This window comes from Salvelinus sp. IW2-2015, linkage group LG31 (genome assembly GCF_002910315.2).
Source record: "Salvelinus sp. IW2-2015 linkage group LG31, ASM291031v2, whole genome shotgun sequence".
Classification (NCBI taxonomy): Eukaryota; Metazoa; Chordata; class Actinopteri; order Salmoniformes; family Salmonidae; genus Salvelinus; species Salvelinus sp. IW2-2015.
Genome location: NC_036870.1, coordinates 23093172 through 23118001, shown reverse-complemented (window position 1 = coordinate 23118001; position 24830 = coordinate 23093172).

Here is a 24830-nt window from a genome sequence, read left to right as displayed (position 1 = left end):
CCATGTGAATGTCCCAAGAGACTGCTGGCACATCCTTGTATGCCATGGGTTGTATACCATAGGGTATAGCTGAAGTTAAAAAGCATTAAATAAATACAAAGGATTATATGTGTCATACTTGTCAACAAACTCGTAGTCAACTCAACTCATTTCTATAGAGATACAGTATCTGAGCCTTTTGACTGGAATGTTGACAATACTTAATCTAAGCAAACACTGTGCTCTCTTGTCTGTTGGCTTAGACGAAAAAAGTTTAGGTCAGAAGAGAGAAAGAAACATGGAGGAAAATCTAAATGGCTGCCACATAGTCTCTCCATTAACTCAACAATGACAAAGCTGTAATGTAACTTTTTATCAGTGCTATACTAACCTTTATGGATGATTACCTCATCTTTCAGCAACAAAAAAACACCTATCTTTTCACAATCCAAAACCCTGTCTTTGACACAGAGCAAATGCAATGTTTTATCATGGTCCAAATCTGCGAGTTAGTTCGCCACAACACCTTATCTTTTTTTGTCTCCTCAATGACTAAACAGAAATGTACCATTTTATCAATGCTGTAAACACACACAGTGCTGGTGGATTGCAGAGGAGAGGATGGATGTTGCATATAAATCCACAGAAGGTTTGTGTCAGTGTGGAAAGAATTCCAGACTGTCTTCAATCCACAGTCCCCAAGAATATAGATAAAGTATCTTCAAAGTAATGACTCAGAACGTTGTTTCTGATATAAAAAGGTTCTTATAGGGAATTAAATCATTCATGTTACAATTTAAAACTATAGGTTGAGTAAAACAATAAAGGAAAGGTAGTTAGTGCAGGCATTGCTAATAACTTGCTGGATTCACAGGCGGGGTTACATGATGTCAATGATGACAATTTGTATGTCGCTCTGGATAAGAGCGTCTGCTAAATGACTTAAATGTAAATGTAAATGTTGCGGAAATTATGCGTGATGATCAATGGGGCAGAAGGTCTGTTATGTTTCGCAACGGTCAGATAGCTAGCAACAATGACAAGAAGCTGCCCTGTGGAGCATAGTAGGTGGCTTGTTTTAGCTAGTTTGATCTTATTTTTGACACTATGTCTTGTTTTGAGGTGTTTTGACTGATGTCACGTCTATGCTAATATGGCAAAAATTAGCTCATTGTGTAAATGTATTTATGCTTTCAATAATCATTTGGAGACAACTCCGGGATGCTGGCCTTCCAGGCAGAGTTTCAAAGAAAAAGCCATATCTCAGATTGGCCAATAAAAAGAAAAGATTAAGATGGGCAAAAGAACACAGACACTGGACAGAGGAACTCTGCCAGCATCCCGGAGACGCCTCTTCACTGCTGATGTTGAGACTGATGTTTTGCGGGTACTATTTAATGAAGCTGCCAGTTGAGGACTTGTGAGGATTCTCTTTCTCAAACTAGACACTCTAATGTACATGTCCTCTTGATCAGTTGTGCACCGGGGCCACCCACTCCTCTTTCTATTCTGGATACGGCCAGTTTGCGCTGTTCTGTGAAGGGAGTAGTACACAGCGTTGTACGAGATCTTCAGTTTCTTGACAATTTCTTGCATGGAATAGCCTTCATTTCTCAGAACAAGAATAGACTGACGAGTTTCAGAAGAAAGTTATTTGTTTCTGGCCATTTTGAGCCTATAATCGAATCCACAAATACTGAAGCTCCAGATACACAACTAGTCTAAAGAAGGCCAGTTTTATTGCTTCTTTAATCAGAACAACAGTTTTCAGCTGTGCTAACATAATTGCAAAAGGGTTTTCTAATGATCAATTCGCCTTTTAAAATGATAAACTTGGATTAGCAAACACAACGTGCCATTGGAACACAGAAATGATGGTTGCTGATAATGTTCCTCTGTACGCCTATGTTGATATTCCATTAAAACATCTGCCGTTTCCAGCAACAATAGTCATTTACAACATTAATATCTACACTGTATTTTTGATCAATTTGATGTTATTTTAATGGACAGAAAATGTGCTTTTCTTTCAAAAACAAGGACATTTCTAAGTGACCCCAAAATTTTGAACAGTAGTGTAGGTTTCGCGGAAAGAGATCAGGATGCCTTGTGAGGATCAGTTGATGAGTGGCTAATCTGCCCTTGCCATCCGTTCTGCTAGATAACATTCAATCATTGGAAAATAAATGGGACGTACTGAAAGCACGTTTAACCTACCAATGGGACATTAACTTCTTATGGCTGGGGGCAGTATTGAGTAGCTTGGATGAATAAGGTGCCCAGAGTAAACTGCCTGCTACTCATGCCCAGTTGCTAATATATGCATAGTATTAGTAGATGTGGATAGAAAAAACTCTGAAGTTTCAAAAACTGTTTGAATGAAGTCTGTGAGTATAACAGAACTCATATGGCAGGCAAAAACCTGAGAAAAAATCCAACCAGGAAGTGGGAAATCTGAGGTTTGTAGGTTTTCAACTCTTTGCCTATCGAAGATACAGTGGGATATTGGTCATATTGCACTTCCTAAGGCTTCCACTAGATGTCAACAGTCTTTAGAAACTTGCTTGATGCTTCTACTGTGAAGGAGGGGGGAATGAGGGCTCTTTGAGTCAGGGCTGTGGCAGAGTGCCATTAGCTGACCAGGCGCGTTCACGTGAGAGAGTTAGCTTGCGTTCCATTGCATTTCTGAAGACAAAGGAATTCTCTGGTTGGAACAATATTGAAGATTTATGTTAAAAACATCCTAAAGATTGATTCTATACTTCGTTTGACATGTTTTTACGAACTGTAATATGACTTTTCGTCTGAACTTTCGCATAGACTTGCCCGCGCGTCGTGAGTTTGGATTGTGTACTGAATGCGCAAACGAAAAGGCGGTATTTGGACATAAATGATGGACTTTATGGAACAAATCAAACATTTATTGTGGAACTGGGATTCCTGGGAGTGCATTCTGATGAAGATCATCAAAGGTAAGTGAATACCTTACCTCCCGGGTGGCGCAGTGGTCTAGGGCACTGCATCGCAGTGCTAGCTGCGCCACCAGAGTCTCTGGGTTCACGCCCAGGCTGGGCTGGGTTCGCGCCCAGGCTCTGTCGCAGCCGGCCGCAACCGGGAGRTCCGTGGGGCGACGCACAATTGGCATAGCGTCGTCTGGATTAGGGAGGGTTTGGCCGGTAGGGAGGGTTTGGCCGGTAGGGATATCCTTGTCTCAGTATGTAAAAAATGTAATAAAATGTATGCACTCTACTGTAAGTCGCTCTGGATAAGAGCATCTGCTAAATGACTAAAATGTAATGTAATGTAATATTTATAATGCTATTCTGACATCTGTTGACTCCACAACATGGCGGATATCTTCATGGCTTGTTTGGGCTCTGAGCGCTGTACTCAGATTATAGCATGATGTGCTTTTTCCGTAAAGTTTTTTTGAAATCTGACACAGTGGTTGCATTAACATTTCTCGCCCCGGGGTTTAGCTAGCGGGACACCCACAACATTCCGCTGCCTTCGCAGTGCACGAAATTCAAAAATATTTTTTCGAAATATTTAACAAGTCCAATACAGCAAATGAAAGATAAACATCTTGTGAATCCAGCCAACATGTCCGATTTTTAAAATGTTTTACAGCGAAAACACAATATATATTTATGTTAGCTCACCACAATAGCCAAACACACAACGCCATGTTTTCACCGCAAACATAGCTTTCACAAAACCCACAAATAGAGATACAATTAATCACTAACCTTTGAACAACTTCATCAGATGACAGTCTTATAACATCATGTTATACAATACATTTATGTTTTGTTCRAAAATGTGCATATTTATAGCTACAAATCCTGGTTTTACATTGTGAATAYGGCGCCAWAATGCACCAAATTGTCCGGAGAWATTTTGGACAGTCACGTAATCTAACCAAAAAACTAATCATAAACTTTGCTAAAAAATACATGTTGTACAGCAAATGAAAGATACACTGGTTCTTAAATGGCAGTAAAACTAAATGCATGCTCTTAAAATAATTGCTGCCCGCACCTGCCCGCCTGCCTAGCATCACTTCTCTGGACGGTTCTGACTTAGAATATGTGGACAACTACAAATACCTAGGTGTCTGGTTAGACTGTAAACTGTCCTTTCAGACTCACATTAAGCATCTCCAATCCAAAATTAAATCTAGAATCGGCTTCCTAATTCGCAACAAAGCCTCCTTCACTCATGCTGCCAAAAATACCCTCGTAAAACTGACTATCCTACCGATCCTTGACTTCGGCGATGTCATTTACAAAATAGCCTCAAACACTCTACTCAGCAAATTGGATGTAGTCTATCACAGTGCCATCCGTTTTGTTACCAAAGCCCCATATACTACCCACCACTGCGACCTGTATGCTCCCGTTGGCTGGCCCTGTATGCTCCCGTTGGCTGGCTACATATTCATCTCCAAACTCACTGGCTCCAGGTCGTCTATAAGTCTTTGCTAGGTAAAGCCCCGCCTTATCTCAGCTCACTGGTCTCCACAGCAACATCAACACGTAGCACGCACTCCAGCAGGTATATTTCACTGGTCACCACCAAAGCCATCTCCTACTTTGGCCGCCTTTCCTTCCAGTTCTCTGCTGCCAATGACTGGAACAAATTGCAAAAATCACTGAAGCTGGAGACTTATATCTCCCTCACTAACTTTAAGCATGAGCTGTCAGAGCAGCTCACAGATCACTGCACCTGCAACTCCCTCATTCCCATATTGTTATTTCTTTTTTTGCTCCTTTGCACCCCAGTATCTCTACTTGCATATCATCATCTGCCCATCTATCACTCCAGTGTTAATGCTAAATTGTAATTATTTTACCACTATGGCCTATTTATTGCCTTACCTCCCTAACCTTACTACATTTGCACACACTGTACATAGATTTTTCTATTGTGTTTTTGACTGTACATTTGTTTATCCCATGTGTAATTCTGTGTTGTTGTTTTTGTCGAACTGCTTTGCTTTATCTTGGCCAGGTCGCAGTTGGAAATGTGAACTTGTTCTCAACTGGCCTACATGGTTAAATAAAGGTGAAGTAAAAAAATAAAAATAAAAAATAAAATAAACTCTCTGAAACAACATGACAAGCATTTAGACATGCACACACACAGAAACACACACCAAAATCCCCAGTAGGTTGTCAAATGTACGCATATACTGTCACACACATAGGCTGACAAATGAAAACACACCACACACAAACACACATAGATGAAAATGTACGCTTAAACAAGTATAAGCTAAAGAATAGAATTATTATAAAAGAGACAAAATTCACAAATTCAACTATACAACGGCAGAGTCACGTGTAAAACTAATAATAACTCAATAATCCATACTTTCTGGGAATTCTATAAAGTCCGGAAGTTGTGGGCAGAGCTGGCAAGTTGGTTGTCAGAAGTATTACAATGTAAAATTTGAATCCATCTGTCTGCATATTTCAAAAATGGCATAAAGGGTAGTGAGATACCCGATGGTTTGGACAATTCTCTTCTCATCACTCATCTTGACAAAACGTATACTAAAAACGTGGAAATCAATCAATCCGCAATCATTAACACAATACAAAAATCTATTTATTATTTAAATATTGAAAGTGCGGTTACAAAGAGATACAAAAAGGTGCAGTTTCAGTCAGTTTAGTGGAAAGTGATGATGTGGAGATGGGGGGTGTGCTAGTGGGTCTGGGCAGGTGTGACGTAGTTGATGTTTGCGTGATGTTGTCGGCGCACTGGTCTAAGGCACTGCATCTCAGTGCTAGAGGCGTCTCGACAGACCCTGGTTCGATCCCGGGCTGTTTCACAACCATCCGTGATTGGTAATCCCATAGGGTGGCGCACAATTGGCCCAGCGTCGTCCGGGCCAATCACAACAACTTTCTATCCATCAGTTACCCCCCTGCCCAGCTACCTTACTGAATGATGTATGTACTCCAAACTCCAATGGACCTGTTTCTTCCAGAAGAAAAATCCTTCTATCTTCATTATAGACAGGCAGGCTAAAACACTGTTTTAATGGCAGTATTTATTGTCTGTCTTCTACCCTGTTGTTTACTGCTAGGTGAGGACTGAATTTAAACATGAACACACACACACAGACACACACACAGTAACACTAACATACACAGAACGGTGCATGTAACCAGTCTCACACACACGCACGCACACAACAAACACATGCAAAAATAACACATGACACACACACACACACACACACACACACACACACACACACACACACACACACACACACACAAACTGTGTCCCCCCATGCGAAGGATATTTAACAAATAAAGCCCTGAGACAGATGGGATATGTATAGCTAATAGATAGAGGTGATTTGTAACTGTTAACCTTTACTGCAGTGGGATAAATCAGGGTCACACAGAGTGTTTCTTTGTAGTCGTAGACACATCTATAGTACTTTGAAGCAAAAGTATAAACCTCACACACATGGTTATTTATTGTATAAAAAAAGAAGACACCTGTACCATGTCAGATATAGAGTTGAAATGTATTCCATTTTGAGTTTGCATCCCAATTTTACACTTTATATACATCACAGAAGACTGAATAATAACAAAACCATTTTGCATAGAAACACCGGAATTTCGGCATAAAAAAATTATGTTTATTAACAGTTAAATTTAAAAAAATATATGAATAACATTCTACCCATTTGATTGCAGGAAAGGAAAGGGGTACGCTTGCTATGTGCTTCCCGTGCACAGATCTATGTGACCAGTGGCGCTTCTAGCTTGTATGGCTCCCTGAGCGAACCACCCCTTTAGCGTGCCCCTACCCACCAACACAAAAAAAGCACCATTCTGCACTAACTGTAATTTTTATACAGACATTTGGAACAACACAAATATATAATCATAACATTTAAAACTACAATAAAACTCATAAATATCAAAAAGAAGTAACAAAGACAAATAGAAACAAATTTGTGTTGATTTGGCACTGGAGCATCAATACATTACCCATCCCACAACACTGTCAACCAAGAGTCAAGACCAAACCAATTCATGTTGGTGGTGTGCAGACTGGTTTCATATTATTCTTAACGATTTCGCACAAACCAGAAAAAATGCAACAATATGTCTGTGAAACTATATATTCACAGGATTATGAATAAATTGTGGTTTATTTGGTAGCATCTCGTAGTGTGACTGATTTTACTAATTGCATTAGTACTGTACAAAGTTAGAGGTGCGCTATTTGATAGATTCCCCCGCTCCCCCCACCTCGGGCTTCCAGTGGGGAGACCTGAGGTCAACCTACCCCCGCCCCCCTCCCCATCTCGTACTTCTGAGTGGGAGACCTTCCCAGGCAGTAGCCTGTCTAGCTCACAAATTAGAATCAGGGTGCCCACTCTGACAAGGTTAATTGCCCCACAGTCCCACACGGTGACATGATATCATTAACTTGATGTGCAAATGAGCCATAGAAAACCGATCGCGCAAATGTCGCCATTCCAAAAAGAATTGTGCGGGCGCCCCGTGCAAAGCAAGGTAGCCTTTTTAGCATCCCACAACTCCCCCATTTGAAATAATGATTTATAAATAATTAGCCCTAGCCAATATTGTTATTGCCTATTTGCCAGTGTAACCTACAACATTATCCCAATTTCATATGCTGCTTCAATATTTCAGCTAAAAATAGAATATCATCATATCACAGAGAAAAGGCGCTTGACAACCAGCTGTTTTTACCATGCAGCAATAGTTAGCAATTACTCAACAAAATACATTTTGGGGGGGATTCTAATGAGGCTACAATGTTATTTGGTTTATTGTTTGAACAGTCGCTGAGATTATATTTGGTTATCAATGCAAAATAGGCTACTTTGATGCATAGCCCATAGATCCGATTAAGGAACGTAGCGACAACACTGGCCCCCCACGGCTCCACAAGGAATGATACAGCACGTCTCCATTTTCAGGCAGCACAAAATACAGTGCCTTCAGAAAGTAGTCATACACCTTGACTTATTCCACATTTTGTTGTGTTACAGCCTGAATTCAAAATGGATTAGATATTATTTTTCTTATCCATTTACACACAATACCCCATAATGAAAAATTGAAAGCATGTTTTTAGAAATTGTTGGAAATGTATTGAAAACGAAATACAGAAATATCTAATTTACATAAGTATTCACACCCCTGAGTCAATAGATTTTAGAATCACCATTGGCAGCGATTACAGCTGTAAGTCTTTCTGGGTAAGTCTCTAAGAGCTTTGCACACCTGGATTTGCACATTTTTTATTTTTTTATTTTTCAAGCTCTGTCAAGTTGGTTGTTGATCATTGCTAGACAGCCATGTTCAAGTCTTGTCAAAGATTATCAAGACAATTTAAGTCAACACTGTAACTAGGCCACTCAGGACCATTCAATTTCATCTTGGTAAGTAACTATATTTTGCCATGTGTTTTAGGTATTGTCTCACAGTGCTGAAAGGTGAACGTCTCACAGTGTCTGTTGGAAACCGACTGAACCCGGTTTTCCTCTAGGATTTCGCCTGTGCTTAGCTCTATTCCGTTTCTTTTTATCCCTAAAAACTCCCTGGTCCTTGCCGATGACAAGAATACCCATAGCATGATGCAGCCACCACCATGCTTGAAAATATGAAGAGTTTTACTCAGACATGTGTTGTATTTGCCCCAAATATAACGTTTTGTATTCAGGACATAAAGCTAATTTCTTTGCCACATTTTTTGGCAATTTTACTCTAGTGCATTATTGCAAACAGGATGCTTTGGAATATTTTTTTATTCTCTACAGGCTTCCTTATTTTAATTTTGTTATTTAGTATGACATTGTTTGTATTGTGGAGTAACTACAATGTTGTTGATCCATCCTCAGTTTTCTCCTGTCACAGCCAGTTTTCTCCTGTCTCCTGTCCTGTAACCCTGTGGGACTAGGCTAGGCTATGCTAGTCAGCGTTTTTGATGACAGTTATCCCGGATCCGGGATGGGTGGTCCAGAGAGGTTTTAAACTCTGTAATTGTTTTAAAGTCACCATTGGTCTCATGTTGAAATCCCTGAGCTTTTTCCTTCCTCTCCGGCAAATGAGAAGGATGCCTGTATCTTTGTAGTGACTGGGTGTATTGATAAACCATCGAAGGTGTAATTAGTAACTTCACCATGCTCAAAGTTGAATCCAGGTGAAAGCTATGATCTCTTATTCTTGCACACAGTGAGTCCATGCAACTTATTATGTGACTTTTTGACCACATTTTTGTTCCTGAACTTATTTATGCTTGCCATATCAAAGGGTTGCATACTTATTGACTCAAGACATTTCAGCTTTGAATTTTTCATTAATTTGTAAACATTTCTAAAAACATGATTCCACTTTGACATTATGGGGTATTGTTTGTATGCCAGTGACACAAAATACCAATTTAATATTTTTTTAAAATCAGGTGGTGACACAACAAAATATGGAAAAAGTCAAGAGGTGTGAAAACTTTCTGAAGGCACTGCACGTTGAATGGCGGAACGTATAACAAGGAGCCGCACTTTTGTGACAAAAAACGAGATTGCAACACTGCACTACGCTCTATATCTACTGTCTCCTGAGAGTGTGTAGACCCCTTCAGACACCAGGAGAGGGATGTGACTTAWGTTCTGATAGTGGCTCTCTTTAGATCATGGGTTGGAACCTAAATTATTTTCTAATTGTTTCTTAACAGAAACATTATTTTTTTGTTCTGTTCCATTGTTCCTAACACGCTTCAGGTAAGACCCAGATTCAGACAACGTCGAAGTAACAACAGTTTATTAATCGAACTGGGGCAGGCAAAAGGCACGTCAAAGGCAGGCAGAGGTCAGTAATCCAGATAGGTGGGGCAAAGGTACAGGACGGCAGGCAGGCTCAGGGTCAGGGCAAACAAAGGTCAGTAATCCAGAAAGGTGGACCAAAGGAACAGGACGGCAGGCAGGCTCAGGGTCAGGGCAAACAAAGGTCAGTAATCCAGAAAGGTGGACCAAAGGAACAGGACGGCAGGCAGGGTCAGGGCAGGCAGGATGGTCAACACCAGGAAAACTAGGAAACAGGAACAATCGAAAGACAGGAGCAGAGGGGAAAACGCTGGTAGGAATGAACGAACTGGCAACAGACAAACAGAGAACACAGGTATAAATACACTGGGGATAATGAGGAAGATGGGTGACAACTGGAGGGAGGTGGAGACAATCACAAAGACAGTTGAAACAGATCAGGGTGTGACAGTTCTGACCAGTAAAAAAAAGTTATAAAGTTATTTTTATTATTAGTTTCTGTTCCCTTTTAAACTTCTGAAACATATATATATTCACTTTGATGCTTGACATTAAATTACTAATGTTAGCTAACTTGCCTCGCTTTATCAAAAGATAGCTACCAACTTAACCAACAATAACGTTATCTAATGTCGTTAGCTAAGTTATACCAGAGAGGTCATTAAATTACAGTATCTCTGGTTATACTCACCACCAACGGTCATTGCACACCACGCTAGAGTTAGTCTGTCGTCCTTTGAACACATTGGGGGCGATGAAGAAATGGAGCCTCATTCAATGAAGGGAAACRAAGTGGGAGGAGGGGCGATTTGCTCGTGGGCATGGCAAAAAGGGGCATGATTTGTTGACATAATTGTAATCCAAACCCAACCTTCATTTACTCGTTGTAAATCAAGTTCCAAACTACGTTTTAGATGAGACTGACTTCATGACCCAAATTATCCTATTTACACTTCGTAGTCAGTTTTGACACTAGAATAAATGTTTCTGACTCATATCGATGCCACAAAGGCCATTTCCAAATTGATTAGTTGCTTTTTAGGGGCAGTCACTCTTTAATAGGGAGTTAAGGCACATTCAGTAGTCTATGTCCTGTACATCTCTATTAAAGAAGACATCTGTACATTCATATTCAGGGGTGGTTAAAGAGTGCAGAGACACTGGGTTTTAATCATGGGCAACGCTAAGGAAAAGCAGCAATTAGGTGCAGACCACACACATGCCTGTAATTAATGTCTTAATGCATCAGGAAGTTTAAAATATTATCCCAAAACTATTACTTGAAGAAAAGATCAGTGCATGTATTATTGCAAGCCTATAGATTCTTAATAATATTTTTATGAATTACCACATGTTATAGCAGTGTAAGTATAGGTGTAGAGAACAGAAAGCTGTGTATAGAGTATACAAAAAAATGTCCATGACATAGACTGACCAGGTGAATCCAGGTGAAAGCTATGATCTCTTGTTGATGTCACTTGTTAAATCCACTTCRATCAGTGAAAATGAAGGGGAGGAGACAGGTTGAAGAAGGATTTTTAAGCCATGAGACAATTAAGACATGGATTGTGTATGTGTGCCATTCATAGGGTGAATGGGCAAGACAAAATATTGAAGTGCCTTTGAACAGGGTATGGTAGTAGTTGCCAGGGGCATCGGTTTGAGTGTGTCAAGAACTGCACCTGTATGCATGTGGTTCTGAGTGGAACGCTTTCAACACCTTGTAGTCTATGCCTTGACGAATTAAATATGTTTTCAGGGCAAAAGGGGGTGCAACTCAATAGTAGTGTTTTATACACTCAGTGAATAAGTCTTAGATTAACTCAAAGTCTCAGATGCCGCTAAGAGTTATCTTTCATAAATAAGAAGAGAGTAAAGGTGAAAAGAAAACACATTGTGGCCATTTTAACAGACTGGGCTGAAACCAACTCCTCTCTAGACACACGCAACCCCATATTAACATTGACCAGGGCTAACATAATGACTGCTTTAGACTTCATACAAAGCAACATATAATGCTTAGAAAGACAGAGAATACAAGTATTTCAACTATACACCATACCGCAATTGAAGACAAATTGGCATCACATGGAGCAATGAGACATTAACTAGAGAGCAAATATTGATTTGAGTGTGTGGAAATTCGACTGAACACTTTCAAATTGACCTCCATGACCTTTGACATCTGAGCCTGTGATGCGTGCCTGCACTGACCCTAATAAAGTCTCTCCCATTGAACCATGGGAAAACCACATCATAAACTGTCATTGATCCCATGCTTTTTAAGGCCAATGAATTATGGTATATGTGCTGCTGTGTGTTTATGAATGTCTCATTTGGTTTAGAGACAGTAATGGCATCATGCTGTACCATATAGGTCTTACTCCTACTAGTGGAATGCATCACCATCATAGCAGCTATAGGCATGTATCATAGCAAATGTACAAGAGTATACAGTCGGAAGTTTACATACACTTAGGTTGGAGTCAATTAAACTCGTTTTTCAACCACTCCACAACTTTTTGTCATCAAACTATAGTTTGGCAAGTTGGTTAGGACATCTACTTTGTGCATGACACAAGTCACTTTTCCAACAATTGTTTACAGACAGATTATTTCACTGTATCACAATTCCAGTGGGTCAGAAGTTTACTGAGTTGACTATGCCATTAAACAGCTTGGAAAAATCCAGAAAAATAGGTAATGGCTAAATAAGCTTCTGATAGGCCAAATCACATAATTTGAGTCAATAGGAGGCGTACCTGTGGATGTATTTCAAGGCCTAACTTCAAACTCAGTGCCTCTTTGCTTGACATCATGGGAAAATTTAAAAAAATCAGCCAAGACCTCAGAAAAAACATTGTAGAACTCAACAAGTCTGGTTCATCCTTGGGAGCAATTTCCAAACGTCTGAAGGTACCACGTTCATCTGTACAAACAATAGTACGCAAGTATAAACACCATGGGAACATGCAGCCGTCATACTGCTCAGGAAGGAGACGTGTTCTGTCTCCTAGAGATGAATGTACTTTGGTGAGAAAGGTGCAAATCAATCCCAGAACAACAGCAAAGGACCTTGTGAAGATGCTGGAGGAAACAGGTACAAAAGTATCTAGATCCACAGTAAAACGAGTCCTATATCGACATAACCTGAAAGGCCGCTCAGCAAGGAAGAAGCCACTGCTCCAAAACTGCCATAAAAAAGCCAGACTACGGTTTGCAACTGCACATGAGGACAAAGATCGTACTTTTTGGAGAAATGTCCTCTGGTCTGATGAAACAAAAATAGAACTGTTTGGCCATAATGACATTCGATATGTTTGGAGGGAAAGGCTGACGCTTGCAAGCCGAAGAACACCATCCCAACCGTGAAGCATGGGTGTGGCAACATCATGTTGTGGGGGTGCTTTGCTGCAGGAGGGACTGGAGCACTTCACAAAATAGATGGCACCATGAGGATGGGAAAGTATGTGTATATATTGAAGCAACATCTCAAGACATCAGTCAGGAGGTTAAAGTTTGGTCGCAAATGGGTCTGGGCCATCACAAAGCCCTGACCTCAATCCTATAGAACATTTGTGTGCAGAACTGAAAAAGCATGTGCGGGCAAGGAGGCCTACAAACCTGACTCAGTTACACCAGCTCTGTCAGGAGGAATGGGCCAAAATTCACTCAACTTATTGTGGGAAGCTTGTGGAAGGCTACCCGAAACGTTTGTCCCAAGATCAACATTTTAGAAGCAATGCTACCAAATACTAATTGAGTGTATGTAAACGTCTGACCCACTGGGAATGTGATGAAAGAAATATAAGCTGAAATAAATAATTCTCCCTACTATTATTCTGACATTTCACATTCTTAAAATAAAGTGGTGATCCTAACTGACTTAAGACAGTGAATTCTTACTAGGATTAAATGTCAGGAATTAAACTGAGTTGAAATGTATTTGGCTAAGGTGTATGTAAACTTCCGACTTCAACTGTACATTTGGTTGCTATCAAAACATAGTTTAGTGGAGACCTATAGCAACCATGGACATTTCTACAGTTTTTCCTCTTAAATAATCTCCATCGATAGTCATAAAGATACAATATACACTCGTAGATGTTAATCACAAACACACGCATACACAATTTCAATTTCAAGAGAGAGAGAGAGAGAGAGAGAGATCCACTGGCCCTCATGCTCATTACCTGATGATGTAAAGCTGAGATACGGATCATTCACTCTCCTCGGGCCGACAAAAAAGGAAAGTCAGTGTTTTTTTTTTGTGTCCCTTTTCTTTTTTCATTTATTCTCTTTTGTTGTTTTCTGCTGTTGTTTCCCGGCCCCATCTCCTCTGTGTGTTGAGATGCTGTGCACAGTGGTGGCTGTGACTTTGATGGACTGTCCATGTCTTTTCACTTTCTATCACTCTCTCTCTCTTTCTTTTTTGGGGGGTGTTATTTTCCTCTATCTGCCCTCCTCTGAAGCCCTCCCTCCTTTTGGACAATCCTTCTCACACCCTGCCACTCCTTTTCATTTTTTATTTTCTCTATCTCGCTATTTCCTCCACTCTTTCTCAGACATCTCTTCCAGTATGAGTCAGGATATAGATAAGTTGTAAGGAAAATAGTTTATTGATTCAGAATAATGTGATTTACTTACAGAACTCTGTGTCTATTCAAGCAGTTGCTTTGTTGTTTAATGGGAGTTAATGATACATCTCACAAAAAACACCTGAATGATAAAGTGATTTCCTCATTCAAAATAAATACATGATAACCCGTAATATGTCTGTGCTTTTGTGCTTCCCCTGTTCTGTGTGTGTCTGTGAATGCACAGTATTTGTGTGTCCATGTTTAGGAAGACATGTGTTTATGTGTGCCTTGACATATGTGTTTTACACCGTTTACTATTCCGTTAGTCCATATTATGGGGTGTATGTCAACTTGTGCTTTTTTACGTGAAGATGTAGACAGGAATCCAAAGAAACGTGGAAATACTTACTATGACAGTTGCAAACGGAGAGACAAGTAGACAGACCGATGGACACAGAAGTAGACAGAAAAAACAGACAGGTCGACACACCTTGGGGATTGTGGCCGTTGTTAGTGACAATTGGAGAGAAAGTGTTACACGGAGTGGAACAGGGGAACCCAGGAGCAGACTCAAACGAGGAGTCTGGGATGAAGTAACCAAGGTATTTATTAAAACACAGCGGGGAGATAGAGAGCAAGTCAGGGGAAGCTTGGGCGGGTTGCTGGAAACCAAGGGTGGAGGCTGGAACGAGGGGGGTTGAAACAGGGTAAGAACGTCCGAAGGGGAATCCAAGGGAGTAGTAGAGTGGGGAATCCAGGACAGAGTAGCAGGATGACGAGACGTGGGACTGGAGACAGGGACCAGAGTCAGAGCAGGCAGAACTGTAGCGGAGAGGAAAAACTGCATCAGGCAAGAAACAGGATAACAGGATCTGAATAGTAAACAAACGGCTAGAAACATAGACTGACTGAGCAGAGATTACTATCTGCAGCGTGGAAGTGGCAGGGCTGAGTATTTGTAGAGGTCTTGATTATGGAACAGGTTGCAGCTGGTGGGGATCTGATCTGACTCCAGCACACCTGTCTCTTGCCCAGACAATCACATACACACAGAGAGAGAGGGAGAGGGAGAGAGTACTGGGGAGTGCGGCAGATCAAGGAGTCACAGGATGAGCAGTAGGGGCAATGCAGAGAGAATGTGACAGAAAGGACGGATTTAAGTAAATTGTGGTATCCTTCTGAGATATAATGATATACTGATGGTAGAGAAAAAATATGGGGAAATAGTTAGAATAGAGTGAGAAAGAATGTAGAACTGATTAACTTCTCTAGGGTACGTGAGACAGTAGCGTCCCACTCTTCAACAGCCAGTGAAACTGCAGGGCGCCAAATTCAGCAGAAATCCATAATTAACATTCCTCAAACATACATGTATTTTACACCATTTAAAGATACACTTGTTGTACATCCAGCCACAGTGTCCGATTTCAAAAGGCTTTACGACGAAAGCACACCAAACGATTATGTTCGGTCAGTACCTAGTCACAGAAAACACAGCCATTTTTCCAGCCAAAGACACGATTCACAAAAAGCAGAAATATAGATACAATTAATCACTAACCTTTGATTATCTTCATCAGATGACACTCATAGGACTTCATGTTACACAATACATGTATGTTTTGTTCGGTAAAGTTCATATTATATCCAAAAATCGGAGTTTACATTGGCGCGTTACGTTCTCAAGTTCCAAAACATCCTTTGATTTGCAGAGAGCCACATCAATTTACAGGAATACTCATAATAAACATTGCTAAAAGATACAACTGTTATGCATGGAATTTTAGATGCACTTCTTCTTAACCTTTACTTAACACCCATCCCGGATCCGGAGCATCCTCATCAGTAAAAGCTGACTAGCATAGCCAAGCATAGCGCCACAAGTAAAAATAGCATATAATATCATGAAATCACAAGTCCAATACAGCAAAATGAAAGATAAACATCTTGTGAATCCAGCCATCATTTCCGATTTTGAAAATGTTTTACAGCGAAAACACAAATGTATTTCTATAGCTAACCACAATAGCCAAAGACTCAACCGCATATTTTCACCATGTTTCTACCGCATAGGTAGCTATCACAAAACCGACCAAATAGAGATATAATTAGTCACTAACCAAGAAACAACTTCATCAGATGACAGTCTTATAACATGTTATACAATAAATTAATGTTTTGTTCGAAAATGTGCATTATTTGAGGTATAAATCATAGTTTTACATTGCAGCTACCATCAAAAATATCACCAAAGCACCAGAATAATTACAGAGAGCAACGTCAAATACATAAATACTCATCATAAACATTTATGAAAAAAACTATGGTGTACAGCAAATGAAAGATAAACATCTTGTGAATCCAGCCAATATTTCCAATTTTTTAAGTGTTTTACAGCAAAAACACAATATTGCATTATATTAGCTTACCACAATAGCAAACACACAACCGCATTTATTCACCGCATAGATAGCATTCGCAAAAAACAGCAAAAGATATAAAATTAATCACTAACCTTGACCAACTTCATCAGATGACAGTCTTATAACATCAGGTTATACAATACACTTATGTTTTGTTCGAAAATGTGCATATTTAGAGCTGCAAACCGTGGTTATACATTGTGAATATGTAGCATCATTCACCAGAATGTCCGGAGCTAGTTTGGACACTCACCTAATCTGACCAAAGAACTCATCATAAACTTTACATAAAAATACTTGTTGTATGGCAAATGAAAATACACTGTTCTTAATGCAACCGCATGTTAGATTTTTTAAAATAACTTTACCATAACAAACAGCTTGCGTTATTGCGAGACACGGCCCGCCAAAACGGCAGAGAATAGGACTCAACATTTTACACAGAAATACGAAATAACATCATAAATTGTTCTTACTTTTGTTGAGCTTCCATCAGAATCTTGTACAAGGAGTCCTAGGTCGAGAATAAATCGTTGTTTGGTTTTAGAATGTCCTTTTCTCCTGTCGAATTCGTGGCACAATGCTAGCCAATGTTGATGACGTTCCCAGTTTCTCTCGACGCAAAGAACGGAAAACTCCAAAAGTCCAAATAAACGTTGAATAAACTGATAGAACTCGGTTGAAAAAACCTGCTTTAAGATGTTATTATCACATGTATCAAATAAAATCAGAGCCGGAGATATTAGCCGTTGTATACCGAACGCTTATCATAGACAATATGAGGTGCTTCCCGCCCTTGGTAGAAAAGGAAATTCTGGACACGTCATTCCAAGAGCTCTTGTTCGACCTCAGATCAAGCTAGACACCCCATTCCACTTCCATTGCCTGACATCTAGTGGAAGGCGTATGAAGTGCATGAATATCGATAAATATTAGCAATTGAATAGGCAGGCCCTGAAACAGAGCCTCGTTTTCAGATTTTTCACTTCCTGTCTGGAAGTTTGCTGCAAAATGAGTTCTGTTTTACTCACAGATATAATTCAAACAGTTTTAGAAACTTGAGAGTGTTTCTATCCAATAGATACTAATATGCATATTGTACGATCTAGAATAGAGTACGAGGCAGTTTAATTTGGGCACGATTTTTCCAAAGTGAAAAACAGCTCCCCCCTACTGACAAGAAGTTTTAAGTTAAAAATACTTTATAGTACTATTTCAAATCCAATTTTATGGTCACATACACATGGTTAGCAGATGTTAATGCGAGTGTAGCGAAATGCTTGTGCTCTAGTACCAACCATGCAGTAATATCTAACAAGTAATCTAACAATTTCACCACAATTACCTTATAATCACAAGTGTAAAGGAATGAATAAGAATATGTACATATAAATATATGGATGAGCGATGGCCGAACGGCATAGGCAAGATGCAATATATTGGTATAGAGACCAGTATATACATATAGATGAGTAATGTAGGGCATGTAAACGACAACAGCCAGTGAAATTGCAGGGCGCCAAATTCAAACAACAGAAATCCCATAATTAAAAATCTCAAACATACAAGTATTATCCACCATTTTAAAGATACACTTTTTGTAAATCCACCACAGTGTCCGATTTCAAAAAGGCTTTACTGCGAAGCACAACCTCAATTATGTTAGACAGCACCTAGTCACTGGAAAATCATACAGACATTTTCCAGCCAAATAGAGGAGTCACAAAAAGCAGAAATAGAGATAAAATTAATCACTAACCTTTGATGATCTTCATCAGATGGCACTCATAGGACTTAATGTTACACAATACATGTATGTTTTGTTCGATAAAGTTCATATTTATATCCACAAATCTCAGTTTACATTGCGCGTTATGGTCAGAAATGCATTGTTTCAACAAACATCCGGTGGATTTTGCAGAGAGCCACATCAATTAAGAAAATACTCATCATAAACATTGATAAACGAATACAAGTGTTAAACATACGAATAAAAGATAAACTTCTCCTTAATGCAACCGCTTGTCAGATTTCAAAAAGTTTTACGGAGAAACACCGCTTTGCGATTATGTTTAGGGTCTGCACCTAGCCACAGAAACCCATACAGCCATTTTCCAGCAAGGAGAGTGTAACAAAAGTCAGAAATAGCATAAAATGAAATCACTTACTTTGACGATCTTCATCTGGTGGCACTCCCAGATCTCCATGTTAGACAATAAATGTTTGTTGTTTGTTCGATAATGTCCCTCTTTATGACCAAATACTCCTTTTTGTTTGCGCGTTTTGTCCAGTAATCCGAAGTCAGACGAAAAGTTTTTAAAAGTACAATAAAAGTTAGTAGAAACATGCCAAACGATGTTTAAAATCATCTCCGGTTGTTTTGTCATAAATAATCAATAATATTTCAAACCGGACAAAAGCTCTCGTCAATAGGAAAGGTGAAACAAGAAAGGAGCGTTCCCGATCAGGCGCATGGCTGATAAATGGAATTTCCACTGGCCACTGATTGAAAGTGCTGTAATCTCCCAATTTCAGGGTAAAAGCCTGAAACAATGCCTAAAGACTGGCCACATGTAGAGGAAGCCACAGAGCTCGTGAACTGGGTCCTAAGTCTTTGTATGGTGGATAGGCTTTCAATGGAAAAACAGCCTTTCAAAATAATAGTACTTCCTGGTTGGATTTTCCTCTGTTTTTCGCCTGCCATATCAGTTCTGAAATACTCACAGACATTATTTTAACAGTTTTGGAAACTTTAGAGTGTTTTCTACTAATTATATGGACATCCTATCTTCTGGGCCTGAGTAGCAGGCAGTTTAATTTGGGCACGCTTTTCATCCAAAATTCCGAATGCTGCCCCCTACCCTAGTGAAGTTAATGACGAGTTTGGAGGGTACTATGGTGTTAAATGCTGAGCTGTAGCTGATGAACAGCATTCTTACATAGGTATTCCTCTTGTCCAGATGGGTAAGGGCAGTGTGCAGTGTGATTGCGATTGCGTCATCTGTAGACCTTTTGGGGCGGTAAGCAAATTGGAGTGGGTCTAGGGTGTCAGGTAGGGTGGAGGTGATTGATTGAATATGTCCGTAAACACACCAGCCAGCTGGTCTGCGCATGCTCTGAGGACGTGGCTGGGGATGCCGTTTGGGCCGCAAGCCTTGCGAGGGTTAACACGTTTAAATGTTTTACTCACGTTGGCTGCGTTGAAGGAGAGCCTGCAGGTTTTGGTAGCGGGTCGTGTCGGTGGAACTGTATTGTCCTCAAAGCGAGCAAAGAAGCTGTTAATTTGTCTGAGAGCAGGACATCGGGGTCCGCGACAGGGCTGGTTTTCATTTTGTAGTCTGTGATTGACTGTAAACCCTGCCACATACCTCTCGTGTCTGAGCCGTTGAATTGCGACTCTACTTTGTCTCTCTACTGACGCTTAGCTTGTTTGATTGCCTTGCGGAGGGAATAGCTACACTGTTTGTATTCGTTCATGTTTCCGGTCGCCTTGCCCTGATTAAAAGCAGTGGTTCGCGCTTTCAGTTTTGCACAAATGCTGCCATCAATCCACGGTTTCTGGTTGGGGAAGGTTTTAATAGTCGCCGTGGGTACAACATCACCGAGCACTTGTTAATAAACTCGCTCACCGAATCAGCGTATACATCAATGTTGTTGTTCAACGCTATCCGGAACATATCCCAGTCCATGTGATCGAAGCAATCTTGAAGCGTGGAATCAGATTGGTTGGACCAGTGTTAAACAGACTTAAGCACGGGCGTTTCCTGTTTAAGTTTCTGTGTATAGGCTGGGAGCAACAAAATGGAGTCATGGTCAGATTTGACGAAAGGAGGGCGAGGGAGGGCTTTGTATGCGTCGCGGAAGTTAGAGTAGCAATGATCCAGGATTTTGCCAGCCCGGTGCATTCGTGCATTCGATATGTTGATCAAATTTAGGGAGCCTTGTTTTCAGATTAGCCTTGTTAAAATCCCCAGCTACAATAAATGCTGCCTCGGAATATGTGGTTTCCAGTTTACATTGAGTCTAATGAAGTTCTTTCAGGGCCATCGAGGTGTCTGATTGGGGCGGGATATGCGGTCGGCATTATCTACCAAGTAGATTTTATTGGTATCTGCACTTTACTTTACTATTTACATTTTTTCAACTTTTACTTTTACTTCACTACACTCCTAATGAGAATAAAGTACTTTTTACGCCATACATTTTCCCTGACACCCAAAAGTACTCGTTACATTTTGACAGGACAATGGTCCAATTCACACACTTATCAAGAGAACATCCCTGGTCATGCCTACTGCCTCAGATCTGGCGGACTCACTAAACACAAATGCTTTGTTTGTAAATGATATCAGAGTGTTGGAGTGTTCTCCTGGCTATCCATCAATAAAAAATGTAATTAAATTGTGCCGTCTGGTTTGCTTAATATAACGAAGTTGAAATGATTTATACTTTTACTTTTGTTACTTAAGTACATTTTAGCAATTCCATTTTCTTTTGATACTAAAGTATATTTAAAACCAAATACTTTTAGATTTTACTAAAGCAGTACTGGGTGACTTTCACTTTTACTTCAGTCATTTTCTATTAAGGTATCTTTACTTTTACTCAAGTATGACTATTGAGTACTTTTTCCTGCACTGGTATTTAGATATATGTATTTCAAATATAACTACAGATATTACATTTATGTATTTGAAATATGTGTTAATATATTGTTTTAGGTTTCAATATGGGGAGTTTGCAGAGAAATGCTATAGCGTATGCAGTACACTTTGCAAATGATGTACGCCCGTTGAGTCTGCGGTGTGTGTTTGTGTATCGGAATTTGGATGGTATATTGTTTGCATTTATGTCATGCTTTTCACTGCAGCTAGAGCCTATGGTTTTATATGACACATTATCATTTTCAAATAACTTCAATAACTCTGGTCCCTAATCCCCCCATATGCTCATTTAGACTATTCCTCCCATTCATTCCTTCCAATTACATGGTGATGGTTCCGGCTTCTTTGACGTGGTGGGGCGTGGGGGTGGTTAGGTTGGGTTGAGTTGGAGCAGCATTTTACTATTGTGTCTGCAGTACACTGTGTAAATGATGTACTACCGTTGTGTCTGCAGGGTTTGTGTATCGAAGTGTGTGTTTGAGATGTACTTCCATTGTACTGCAACCTCCCCCCTTATTATAATCAATTCCTATAATTACACTGTCGCTGTGACAACCAAAGCCTTAATCAAATACGCAACATCCGCATCCCCTCATTTTAGAGAGAGAAAGAGAGATATGGAGAGAGAGGCTACTATAAGAGAGAGAGACCTATAGAGAGAGAGAGAGAGAGAGAGAGGAAGAGAGAGAGAGAGACCATTATAATATATATATATATATATTATATATATATATATATATATATATATATATATAAAGAGAGAGAGAAGAGAGACAATTGAGTACTTTTTCCACCACTGATCATACGTGTGTGTCTCTCTCTTGTCAGAGACGAGGATGGTGTTAATTTCCATTCCCCTTGAATCTGAGACCAAGGTTGTAGTCAGTTTTAACGTAAAATCGGTTAATGGGTGGCATATGCAATGGGTGTGTTTGTGCTTATGTCCCATCTGTGGGAGAGATGAGTTGTATTGTTTGTTTTTTCACACTGTGTCATCATGCTGTTTACTACATTTACTTTCCTTATTGTTGTGGTTTATCATCTCAATGATCCCAAGGCTCCTAGGCTCTATTTACTATCCCTTGGGACCCCCCCATCTGCAAACTTACCCACAAAAACACAAACAATGAGAGAATCGGACAAAACAATAGCAATTACACATAAACAGGGCTGAAGTTGTTTGACCTTCAGATGGAATTGGAGGACTTTTCATGGCAAGTAGAAGAGTGACATTGAGATGTTGCTAAATCCTTGAGAAGAGCTAAATATGGAGTTAGGTTGAATGGGAAATAAAGTACACATAAATAGTTTCCATATTGAATTGTGTGTTCTGGATTCCCTGGGCCCTGAAGATGTGTTAAGCTCCCAGGGCTAATATCTAGGCTTTAGCTCAGTGGGGTAGTAGAGTCTTGTATCAAACATGCTCTCCTTTCAAAGCAATAATATCATCAGTGAACACTTGACGTTGCTTTAGAATTTACACATCTATGTAAATGTAGTTAGTGTTGATAGAATGAGTGTTTACGTTAGTCGCCGCCCATCATCTCGACTAGTGTTCAGAATTTGCCGCCATGTAATTCCCTCAACATCCCTTTTAATGTGCTTATTTGTCAATTACTTACCTGACCATATTTAGCTCTAGATAAATAAAGAAAACAGATCCGTCGACGTGCCCCTGGCGGCGCACTTGAACCTGGTTGCTCCTGTGGGTCGTTCTGGACAGGAGCCGGTTAGATGGCTGAATGTAATGTATAATGTTGAGCAGCCTTCACTGCAGAGTTAGATTGTATGTTTTAATATTTCCCCCCCCCCCCCCCCCTCCCACCAAAAAAACAGCAGAATACTGATGGCTAAATCCGTCCTACATTCACACATGACAAGAAACGACTAATTTCTGTGACCTTGAATATCATTGGCACAAGTGTGGTCTTTTATTTCCCATATCTCCTTGTAATTTATTGATTGTCAAGCCCACAAGTGCCCTGCACAATCTTATCCTGTTCTACTCATGACTTTCCTCTAACTTGTGTCATTATTGATTTTGATTAAGTTGTTCACATCAGAGGCCTAATTATAAACTATTTTAATTTGACTTTGTAATACTGTGACCACCCCCTGCTGAGTCTCCTGTTCACTCATTAAAATTAACATGAACACTATCACACAGACTGGATACGGTCACCAGCCTCACGTCTTTACACTGTGGGGCGTCTGGATGCACACATATACATGAATGCACGTGAGGGCACACACACACACACACACACTCTCCACATGATCACTCTCTCTCTCTCACACACACTCACACACACACACTTCTGTCATCTCCCCTACTGTCACAGACAAAGAGATATTAAAAACAGAAACTTCATCCCAGGGTTCACACAGCAAAAACACGTCAGCTGGAGCATTAAAGATACATTTCTCCGCTGCCCTATTTCACTATATGTCCATTAATATTGTCAGGTTTCAGGTAAGACCCAGATGCAGACTTTGTTGATGTAACAATGTTTATTACAGCAACAGGGTCAGGCAAACGACAGATCAAGGCAGGCAGGGGTCGATAAACCAGAGTAGTGGGCAACGGTACAGCACGGCAGGCAGACTCAGGGGCAGGCAGAGAGGTCAGGCAGATGGGCTCAGAGTCGGGACAGGCAAGGGTTAAAACCAAGAGGGCAAGAAAATGAGAGACTGGGGAAAAGCAGGAACTGAGACTAAACAAACATGTTAATTTGCTGCCGTCCCCATGGTCGCATTTCACACTTCGCGCCGCTGGTAGTATTACTTTTCATTACATTTCATTATAGTACAACGGTTTGATTTGTCTGATCTTAGCAATTCTCTTTTTTAGCTAGCTAACATAGCCGTCTTTGTATCAAAGATAATTGTGTAGTTTATCGTAATTATCGTAATTATCGTAATTCGTCGTCCTAACGTATGTCAAACACTGCTATCTGGCCAGCAGACTAGCCAGCTAGCCAACGTCCACCGTCTACCGATAGCAGCACTGTAGAAACTATTACATTCAACGGAGCGACTTGATTAGTGTAGTGTTAGCTAGCTACATAGTTGTCTTTGCTGTCTTCGTAATTTACCGAGGTTAGCTAGCCAGCTATTTGTCGTCCCTCTTAACGTAGGAAACACTGCTAGCTAGCCAGCAGCTAGCCGCCAGCTAGCCAACGTCTACCGAATAGCAGCACTGTAGAAATTATACATTCAACGGAACGACTTGATTGCGTAGTGTTAGCTAGCTACATAGTTGTCTTTGCTGTCTTCGTATCCGAGATAATTGTGTAGTTTAGAGTGTGTAGTTGTTTAGAGTAATTATCGTAAATTATCCGAATCTCTCGTTGGG